Source organism: Lygodium microphyllum, chromosome 21 (assembly GCF_053477565.2).
Source record: "Lygodium microphyllum isolate KBCC chromosome 21, Lygodium_microphyllum_v1.1.10, whole genome shotgun sequence".
In the NCBI taxonomy this organism is placed as follows: domain Eukaryota; kingdom Viridiplantae; phylum Streptophyta; class Polypodiopsida; order Schizaeales; family Lygodiaceae; genus Lygodium; species Lygodium microphyllum.
This window is the reverse complement of record NC_141155.1, coordinates 77,583,894-77,593,279: the sequence shown is the minus strand read 5'-3', so window position 1 is coordinate 77,593,279 and position 9,386 is coordinate 77,583,894. Positions and strand designations below refer to the sequence as shown.

At 40.8% G+C, this 9,386-nt stretch overlaps 1 long non-coding RNA gene across 1 annotated transcript; it reads left to right on the top strand.

Annotated features, from left to right (window-relative positions):
- The first annotated feature begins 1,583 nt into the window (after positions 1 to 1,583).
- Positions 1,584 to 2,463, top strand: LOC148018178 (uncharacterized). Its single transcript, XR_015687612.1, has 3 exons — positions 1,584 to 1,668; positions 1,784 to 1,869; positions 1,980 to 2,463. It is a non-coding gene; the product is annotated as an uncharacterized LOC148018178 (long non-coding RNA).
- Positions 2,464 to 9,386: the final 6,923 nt, after the last annotated feature.

Below are 9,386 nucleotides of genomic sequence, written 5' to 3'. Positions count from 1 at the left end.
TCATGGTACAGCACATGAACAATTCTGTGACAAGTGCAGAAGAAAGCAATGATGTATGGTATGTTGACTCAGGTGCATCAAACCACATGACAGGTCATACAGAATGGATGGAGGATGCAAGGAAAATGGAAAAACCAGGATTTCTGGAGACTGGTGATGATATTGCACATCCTATTGTGCAGATTGGAAAAGTTCCCTTGTCTATGCAGGATGGGAAAAAGAAATACCTGTCCGATGTATTTCATGTCCCGAATATCACCAAGAATCTGGTTTCTGTTGGTCAAATGGTTGAGCAGGGCTTACAGGTCAGATTTAATCCTCATGGATGCTTTGTTGAGGATATGAAACATTAGGAGAAATATGGACTCTCTTTTTTGCCCCTTAAGGAGTGAATAAACAAATATAGGCCTAACCAATGAGAGAGCTGGGATTCCAGATTCATGTAACATGAATCTTCTAGCCATATCTTGGACCAAATCTTCCCTCAGCAATAAAATAAGGGAAAAGGGGAGTACAAAGCTGTCACTTCTTGGAAGTTTGTGCCTCGAATTTTCATTTTCTTATTTTTTATGTTTGACTTTTCTTTTCTCCCCTTTTCAGTTTCCCCCTCTTTTTTAGGCGGAACTCAAATTTGTCATATCTCTTTCCCCGCTTCTTCTTTCCTGACGAAATTTTACAGCCTCACTGTTTCTTGCCATGTCTGTAACCCTGTAAAATTTCATTTGCTTTGCACAAGCACAGAGAGAGATTCATGTGTTTCATGAGAGCAGAGCTTGTTTTACCAAAGCCCTAAGATTCTCTTCACAAAACTCTACAAGTATATTTTTCTCTTCCATAGATGTTCTATGGTAAAGTTTTATCTCGTTTGGAGAAAACCTGTGCAAGTTATGTGCATTCTCTGACATGTAATTTCTTTTGTTTTGATGCTCTAGGAGTCTCTTACAGTCAATAATAGTGACATTTTGAATACTCAACTTCTTCTTCAACATCTTAGGGTTTCTCTGTAAACAAAGTTACAGGTATATTGTCTTTTTTTTTGTTGCTCCACTGTTAAATTTTATCTCGTTTAGACAAAATGTATACAAGTTACATGCATATTGAGATTTCCTTTGTTTTTTTACTCCAAGAATCTCCGAGGGTGAAGAACAATGATTTATTAAGAACTCAACTTCTACAACATCTTTGGGATTTTGAACACTCAACTTCTTCTTCAACATCTTAGGGTTTCTCTGTAAACAAAGTTACAGGTATATTGTCTTGTTTTTTTGTTGCTCCACTGTTAAATTTTATCTCGTTTAGACAAAATGTATACAAGTTACATGCATACTGAGCTTTCCTTTGTTTTTTTACTCCAAGAATCTCCGAGGGTGAAGAACAATGATTTATTAAGAACTCAACTTCTACAACATCTTTGGGATTTTGAACACTCAACTTCTTCTTCAACATCTTAGGGTTTCTCTGTAAACAAAGTTACAGGTATATTGTCTTGTTTTTTTGTTGCTCCACTGTTAAATTTTATCTCGTTTAGACAAAATGTATACAAGTTACATGCATACTGAGCTTTCCTTTGTTTTTTTACTCCAAGAATCTCCGAGGGTGAAGAACAATGATTTATTAAGAACTCAACTTCTACAATATCTTTGGGATTTTTTGCAGAGAAAGCCACAGGTATATTGCCATTTTTTACTACTGTTCCATGGTTAAATTTCAACGCATTTGGACAAAGCCTATATAAGTTATATGTATGTGTTGACCCAATATTTCTTTTGTTTTTGTACTACAGGAATCTGTCAGTGAAGGAACAATGGTCTTACTATAAGTCAACTTCTTGTTCAACATATCTAGGGATCTTTGTGAAAGAAATTACAGGTACAATGTTTCTTTTTTAAATTGATCCATTTAAATTTAATTTCATTTGGAGATAACATTTGCAAATTATACACATGTTAATAGGTAACTTTTGTATTTGGTTGTTACAGATGTCTTCACGGAGGAAAAATATCAGTAGCATACTTGCAGTGGAGGTCTTCAATAGGAAAGATAATGGCGGTAATTGGATTTGTGATAAGTATTATAAGTTGGATTGGATTTTGATGCACCCAAGTACTCGAGGGAGTTTCAAGGTCAAGCGCAAGGATGTTGCAAACCCTAGCAAACATTGGAAAGGTAGAATTCTAGAGTTCAGAAAAGTGTTTAATGGCACAAGTGCAGTAACAGAAGTGTTGATTCAACATGTTTATACGCATAAACAAATCTCTGTACACGACGAGAACAACATTGCAAATTATAAACAAAACAGTAAGTTGTTAAATTTTATCATTGATTATTATTTTGTATCAGAGTTGTTTTTAAAAGTCTTTGCAGTATTCTAATTCAGTCTTGTTTGATTGACAGCTCTATATCCATCGACTTTGCATGAATGGCAGAATGTGGAATGTTTAAGCGGCAAGATACATGTTTGGCATGAAGAGATAGGTTCTTTGATCTATGATAATACCTCTACAAGTCAACTTGCCACTCAAAATATCTTTTTTTATAATTCATTGTATGTGGTAGAAAGCCAGAGATTGCAGCATGTCCCATTGCCGCCATTGTCTAGTGGTGAATGGTTCATTGGTAGCTTGGAGTTGTCAGGAGCTTGCAAGTCGAAGATAAAATCTGACATCAATAGTGCTATGAAACCCACCACAGGCTCCAAAGATGTGCATCTTAATTGGTTTATTCCATTCTCATTGTTTGCACATTTGTTTGGTTCATGTGATGTTTTGAAGAAAACAAAGATTACTTATCAATGCAAGTGTCCATCCGAGGAATGGATGAGTCAGCTATTGGGTGAGTCTTGGGAAGTCAAAAGAACACATTTTGATGAGACGATTGAGTGCAGGGTCAACCAATCTGATATTACATTCAGGTAAAACTTTTTTACTACTTTGCATACCTTGATTTAATTGACATAGGTCTCGCTTAGATGAATTGTTATGTTAGTCGCATTGATCACTTACCATTATTTTTGTTTTTATTACAGGTATTTCATTGCTAGACAAACTTTGTGCGTTCGCTTTCGATATAGAAGATGGCGACTTTTGCGAGGGGAGTGGATCAGCTTGGATCAAGATATCCGAGATGACACACATACATCGCTCGTAGATGTGGTAATCTTGTGGAGTGGTCATAATCCTTTCGTAGTCAGTGGAGAGAGTCATTGGCCCATTTATTTTCTGAGACAAGAAATCCAATTAATGTCTAGTGAGCCCCTCTACAACTTCTATTTCAAGTTAGATAATAGAAAAGTCAGGACTCGTAGTGAGCAATCCATGACATGTAAACAATGTGCTTCTCCACATATCCTTGAGATAGTGGAATCCTTGTAAAAAAACTTTATAAAGAGCGAATACATACCTTTTTTGAACTTCTGAGTACTTTAAATTTTAGTTTACTGTGATCCAAGCGTGCGATAATACATACTGTAATTACTCAATCGTGCAGTTAAAAATCATAATTAAATTGCAGGTTAGAGGTCTATAATCTAGAGAATATTGTCTTTGCACAATGATATATTGTAGCGCATCTCTGCTGCTCGTTTATTACATTTTAATATTAAATTGGATCCAAAGGGAATTTCAAGGCCTTTTAGATTTATTTTCTTTAAAAAATTATATATTTTCTCTCGTTAGACTTGAATATACTCAGCGACCCAAACATATTCGAGGATATAATAATGTAGAACGAAGCGTTTGTCTGTATGAGTAATTTTAACAGTGACTTTAAAGTACTGAAATAAAGAAACTAAGGTAAGAGTTTTAATTTGAAACTTTAGAATTAATAACTTTATAAAGAACCTTTATTTAAAACCCTAGACACATAAAAGCTATAACTCCAAACTCATTTTCGCTTTCATTCTCCACTTCCCTACACTTGTGCTCTCATTCCTTCTCTCTTTGTGTGCCATGGCTACCACTCCCGCCTTCGCCGCATGGATCAGTTCCACATGCTACGCGCACATAGGGGACCAGATATACCCTAGGTTTTGCGTGACCTTGAGTCTAGAGAGCTCACTTTCCACTGTAGACCCTGACTCTAGTATACTAGCATCGTTTTGTGATGCAGTGAACCCTCTCACTTGCTCTATTCCCGACTCCACTCTCAGGTGGGTTCCCATGGATTTTTTGTATAGTTTGTGTGCCGGATCCAGCTATGCAAAGGTGATAAGTCGAGCCCTGGTGCATGTGGGGCAACATCTCCGCGCTAGAGCAGTGCCCACCTCGTCACAGGACCACGTCACGATGGATCTCATTGAGAGGGATGCCGCCTTTGCCATATATGTTATGTGCACTGAGGTGCAAGAGGACAGTGACGAGGACATCGACGCACCCTCTCGGCCACTATTAGAGTACTTTGAGAGGGAGCCTGAGGAGATCACTCTCGATCTGAGTGTTGAGGCAGCACAGAGCTTGGCCATTGTGCACCCACCTCCCTGCCCTGATGAGATGCCCACGAGCGAAGAGCCACCCCTCTCTTCTCTCCATGCTATCACCATCGAGGGGGTGGAATATCTACTCATGCAGGATGTGCTAGAGTTGTTGGAGCTTAGGGAAGAAGAACTATACTGTATCATGGTGCGTGATGCACCTAGTGATTTCATAGATTTTGATTTACAGAATGCCCCACCACATGTTGATGAGGTGGCTCGTTATGATGGCACGAGCATCGATGACATCTCTGCCATTGTGAGCATCCAGGATCAGATTGAGGATGCGGCGCCACAGTATCAGATCTCTGATGAGGAGTTCGAGCGGTTGCAGGAAAGCCTTTTTGGTCCTCGACCCGACTATGCAGTGCCTACCCAGGAGAGAGACGAGGGCAGCCCAGTGGCAGGAGCAGACCTGGATGCTCCATTACAGCGGCAGATAGATGATGCAGAGAAGGTAATGTTCTCGGTTTCATATGAAACTTAACCAGTAGGGCCTCTAGGGCATCGGGAGCACACACATGTGTTTTTGTCGGGATCGGGCCCCCAGAAGTGCTGCAGATTCAGGCCCCCAGACGCGAGCCTCCGGCCAGGGCACTTCTGGGGGCCCGATCCCGACAAAAACACATGTGTGTGCTCCCGATGCCCTAGAGGCCCTACTGGTTAAGTTTCATATGAATATGATTTATATATCTTCAGCACACTCCATGCATAGTGAGTCTGATACTGAACTTGTGTGTTGCAGGAGATTGTCTATATAGATGAGTTTTCATATAGGCAGGGTGGCCGATCTGGTAGCCAAGGAAGGGTGCAAGACTCGGCATTGAAGGAGTATGTTGGGCAGCTTGTCAACGACATTATTGTATTTCATAAGACATGCTCCCCTGCTTTTGCAGAGAACTTCTTGAAGTTGAGGGCACTAACAAAGGCTGGGCCCTTCAAGACCATCCCGACCAACTCCAGCCTGGAGAAAGTAGTGTTGCTTCGACGTTCGAAGCTTCTCTACTTATTCACGAGTACTAGGTCTGGCCCACTTTTCTCCATGGTGGCCCGTGGCATGGTTGTCGGTGTTGAAGACCCCACTATCATTAGACAGGAACTATTGGGGCAAAATGTATTGTTGCCTATGATCAAGAATAGCTCTGACCATGGGGAGCCTAGCTCCAAGAAGCCTAGGAGAGAATAGATGTACTTATTGCCTACTCATATCGCATCATTGATGTACTGCACTTTGTAATCTTCTCTTCAAGTAATGAAAACTGATGTTTGTTGGATTCACGTGCAATGTAGTTTGTGATACGTGTCATTTACTGTTTTTTTTTAACTTGAATGTTACATTTATTTATCGAATTTATACGTAACACGATTCGTACCCTAAATTTAATACACAGTGCTTTATCGAATTCGTGCGCAACATGTATTTATTCGAACGCATGTAACGATAACTCAACGACGTAAATAAAATAAATATCAAGTGACTAAACAAAAATAAGACGCGCCAAAAAATTTGTATTTGTATTAATAATAATTTTACATGGGGTCCATTACGACCAAGGCTTTACAAAATGTCTTCAGAAGCTACATTCCATGTGCTTTTGAGTTTGTACACCTCTATCCTTGCTGACCTCCGTGAGGACTATCTTTCCATCGCCGAAAGAACCTGACTATCCGCAGATCCCTCTCGGTGACAGTGACCCTCCTTGCATGCACCGCTGCATAGACTGAGTCTCCAAATAAGTCGACGAGGTAGGCTTCAGCAGCTTCTTGTAGTGTGAGGAGGGCCTGGGCAGTCCAACGATCCGGTTGTTTCGCGCGTGATGTGTTTGGAAACTGGTTCCTGTTGTTCATGATCAGTATGCCCTCCATGATCTCCCGCACCAACTTTTGGAATGGAGCCTTCGGTATCAGGAGGTGAGTGGTCTTCTGGTAGTGGCGGATCTCGCGAAGAGCCACTGTGCCTGGCTTCCATCGACGCTTGCGATGCTGGCGTGGTGGTGGTGGTGGTGGAGCTGGAGGACGTGGCTGCCGTATGGAATTTCCAGGGGGGTATCTCCGGGCCTCTTGCTTGGTGCGTACCATGTCTTCTAGGAGAGAGAACTCAGAACTCAAAAGTGAAATGTGTAAAATGAGGTGAAACTTTAAACTTATAGCCAAACTTTTCAAAAACCCTAAAATTTCAATTAATGAATCCACGCTTAGGAAAAATATCACCAGTGCTCCGATTCACATGAAATTTTACCTGTAGGCTCCTCAAGGACACATCAACCATCCAAAAAAATTTTGGCCCCAACAGAAGCCTCTGGATCACCTGTCCGGAGGCTCGCGTCTGGGGCCCTGAATCCCCAGATTCAGGGCCCCAAACGCGAGCCTCCGGACAGGTGACCCAGAGGCTTCTGATGGGGCCAAATTTTTAATATAAATGAGTTTTTCTAATGCCCAGCATGAGGGTGAAGTTTCACCAGATTCCGATTTATAAATTTGACGGTTCAATCTTTTTTTGAAAATGCGTTAACTGCATTATACTGCACTGATAATGTATTGTCAACCTCGCAACTGTAGATTAAATGTATTGATAATGAGTGTGTGCAACTGCAGATTAAATGTATTGTCAACCTCACAATGCGAAACATTGGAAACTTAAAAATTGACAAAAAATAAATCATGGGTAAAATGGAATATCGCATCAGATATACTATTGCCAAACCACTAAATATAGTAAGGATATAGTGCATCGGCCCATGTACAACTGATCACCGACGTGTACGTGGTTGCACATTGAATTTATCCTCAACAAAACTACTTACAAAATTGGAAACTTGAAAATTCACACAATGCGAAACATGGTCAAAATAGAATATCACATATTGGATTTAGCATTGCGAAACTATGAAATACACGGTAGATAGTGCATCGCACCAAGTATGACTAGAGCTAGGGAAAATTTAGCTCCATTTTGCAGGCCACTACTATCAAATACTTGAAGGTCTATTGGAAAGATAACCCAAAACTAAGATCCTCACAATCTACAACCAAACCTGAGCTAAAAACATAGATCCAATTACAAGGTAGCTTCTCAAAGCATATTGTTGACATTAAGATTAAATGCATCCTTGTTATTGCGGATCCTGCGAACAAGAACCAGATCTATGGGCTTAATAGTGATACGTCGGGCATGAATGGCTAAAAGTTGACCATCACTCATTAGATCAATCAAGTAGCTTTCAACTGCTTCTTGGAGAGCAAGCAAGGCTTGGCTTGACCATCGCCCCACATTCCTTGCCTGGTTCCTCGAAAAGAACTTGTGATGATGCCCTGACTGTAGATCTTGCAGTATTTCTCGCACCAACCTGGAGAATGGTGCCTTAGGAATAATCAAGTCGGCACTCTTCTGGAATTTCCTTATCTCGCGTAGCGCAGCTGTGCCTGGTCTCCATCTTCACTTTTTATGTGTTGGAGGGCGTGTATTACGAGTTGGAGCAGTAGTGGGAGGTGGAGCAGCTGGAGCATGTGGACCACCATTTCTAGACAATGGCGAACCATCATTATCGACCATACTAGGGCCACCATTGTTGGCCACAGTAGCGCCACCATTATTGGCTGCAGTAGGGCCACCGTTATCGGTCACCAGGGGATCTTTGTCACTCACAGTACGCTCACTAGATTCGGAAGAGTGTTGAGCTCTTGCTCTCGCAGGCGCCTTTTTGATAGGAAGCTTGGAACGTGCCATGGCTGTGATAATGAAGGATAGAAAGGTGGAGGGTAGAGTGGAGAGCAATGGGAAAAAATGAAAGGAGAGACGACTTAAATACGAAACTTTCAAACTTACTGTGGTGTAAATGAATTTTAAATTTATCATTTCATTTCATTTCTCCACCCCATCCCTACCTCTCTCTATCTCCTGACACCCCCCTCATGCCCCCCCTCTCTCTCTAGGCCAATGAATGTTCCAATGTTTAGAATTTTCATATCTTTGTCTTAGGATTTCAAAATGGACTTTTCATAATTAAAAAACAAAGTTCGAAATCGACTTTGAAAAATATAGTGACAAACCTTTGAAATTTTAAAGAAAATTTATAAGACATCTCATGTTAGAGATATGAGTATTGATGTGTCATATCCTTGGGACTTGTGCTCTCTTGTGGACTCTAAATGCATCAAAATTATTATCTTTATCTAGGTCTCCATTTTTTGCCATCTCTCTCTTGGGTTGCCAACCATTCTGCGTGCCGTTGTCTAGCTGTGCTGTTTTCATATCTTGCTTTTCTCACTTCATATATTGCCCTACTTATAGATTCTCCTTGAGATGTTTTGGACTTCTTTTCTTTTTCCTCGTATCGTATCTCTAGTCTCCTATACCACCATTGGAATAATTGCCTCATAGAATTGGAATCATTGATGCCACCTCCATGATCAATTGCCTTTTGAAAAGCACAGCGAGCTTGCCAGTGAGATCTTTCCATGCCTTGAGTTGACCATATTGCCAAACTTCCTTGATCTGCAAAGTATGGACCATGTGCTTCAAGTATATGCTGCACAAGAAAAGAGATTAGAAACACAAAGTAATTCGAAATGATGATTTTTTTTTTGCAATGGTGATAATACTGACCATGTAGTGTGTTATGCTATTTGTAGTCCATGCCTCCACCATGGACTTATGAAATTTAGCAGCTGTCTCTTTAAATGCATTGGCATCACCATCCATAAACCCCAACTTCTGTAAGAGAGCTGCTAATCTATCTAGGTGTATCCACACTTCTGCCTTCGCAATCCTCGTTCGTCCCCCATTGCTCCAATCTGAAACAGCAAGCTGCAACTTTTTCCATGCTTCGTACTTCTCTGGTTGTTTTACTAGTATATTGCCTTCCTCATCTCGAGGTGGAGATAAAAACTTCCTAGCCTTGGGTCCGCCAAAGCATGG